The sequence below is a fragment of the Aplysia californica genome, unplaced genomic scaffold, assembly GCF_000002075.1.
Source record: "Aplysia californica isolate F4 #8 unplaced genomic scaffold, AplCal3.0 scaffold00056, whole genome shotgun sequence".
Taxonomy (NCBI): Eukaryota; Metazoa; Mollusca; class Gastropoda; order Aplysiida; family Aplysiidae; genus Aplysia; species Aplysia californica.
This window is the reverse complement of record NW_004797326.1, coordinates 2,038,960-2,040,544: the sequence shown is the minus strand read 5'-3', so window position 1 is coordinate 2,040,544 and position 1,585 is coordinate 2,038,960. Positions and strand designations below refer to the sequence as shown.

Here is a 1,585-nt window from a genome sequence, read left to right as displayed (position 1 = left end):
TAGCCCCGAGAGAGAGAGAGAGAGAGAGAGAGAGAGAGAGGGGAGAAAGAAAGGGAGAGAGAGAGAGATGGACAGACAAGGAGAGAGACAGACACATAAAGGGAGAGAGACAGATGCATAGACGGAGAGAGAGAGATTCAGAGAGAGATAGATTGAGAGAGAGAGAGAGAGACAGAGAGAGAGAGAGAGAGAAACAGAGAGAGCGTGATATAATAATGAGAAGCAGATTACCAGTAGATTATCCCGCCCGAGCACGAGAAATCCCAAGCTTACAAGTTACACAAGCTGTGCATGGCGTCAGCTGCGTACGTATTTCTTGCATAACTCTAAACCATTAATAGATCTTACCGGCTGGGCTTATAAAGGCAAAGAAAGATATTGGCTCTCCGCAACACCGTTTGTGTTTTCATTCCTTTATTCCTTATGCAAATATGGGGGTGGGGGTGGGGGTGGGGTGGGGGTGCATGTTAGTAAATGTGTCACAACTTGGTGGAACCAGGTGCTCGTCATTATTTTTTTAATTATTTTTTTGCATAATAAAGAATATGGAGTTATTGGTATCATCTTAAAGGCTGTCCATTTACCTTGCTTTCGATTTTAAAAAATACCCATTTATCTTTGATACAATTGAGATACTGGCGATTGAAGGAGGTGGGGTCGCCTGGTTTCAGAGGTAAAATTAGCGGTGTTGAGCATTTAAAAAAAAAAAAATTCGATAAAAATTACCAAGCCTGCGGAAAAATTATACCAATTTCTTCACTTTCATTATTGTGACGAGCGCCTGATTTCTTCATGCTGCCTCACAATATATAGTTATTGGACGAATAAATGCGTACAATACCTATTGAATTTGTAGTACAAAGAAATGGATCTGGGTGTTTTTTTTAAAGTTACTATCACATCGGGAACACCCTGTGTGTTTTCATTACCGTACTTTCTAATGCCGCTTCAGGGAAGGGGGGGGTGTGTTGGTATGCAGTTATTTAAAAGATAAACGCGAACAATACTTATACTTAAACATGAATTGATTGTTGTCGTTGTGATTATCAAATCGGCCTGTTGACATACTGGGTTCAATTGAATTTATTACACACAACCAAATGGATTTGTTGCTGTTGTTGTCGTTGTTGTTGTCGTTGTTATCAAGTCGACCTAGACCTATTTGGTGTACTTACTAGGTTCTTGAATGAAACGAGTCCAACTAGACTGGCAGTCTTACGTACTCTCGGTTACCGTTCGTTCATCGAGTGGTATTTTCCTGTATTCCGAATTTCTAAAAATAGCTCTTATCATTTTGGAGTTTCTGTTTTCGTGTTTCTTTTGGGTCTTCTGTACGAAGTATAAAAGAGTAGATCTCTTCTGGCTTCTGGTGATTTTACGTTCCTTCTGGTGATTTTACGTTCTGTCCTGTCTGGTGACATGCTGTTCATTCAGGTAATGTTGTCCTTGTGCCTTTGTTTTTTTTCGTTTCATTTTATTGGGTTTTTATTTTTGTTGCTGTTTTGATTTGTTTTTGGTTTAGGGTTTCTGTGAGGTGGGGGGGGGGGGGGGAGATATCGTTTGTTTGTTTGATTTTGTTGTTTTC

At 39.9% G+C, this 1,585-nt stretch overlaps 1 protein-coding gene across 1 annotated transcript in view; it reads left to right on the top strand.

The window, feature by feature from the left end:
* The window catches only part of LOC101862101 (ras-specific guanine nucleotide-releasing factor RalGPS2), a gene marked incomplete at both ends in the record, with an annotated part of 49,164 nt that overhangs the window by 12,672 nt on the left and 34,907 nt on the right, over positions 1–1,585 (top strand).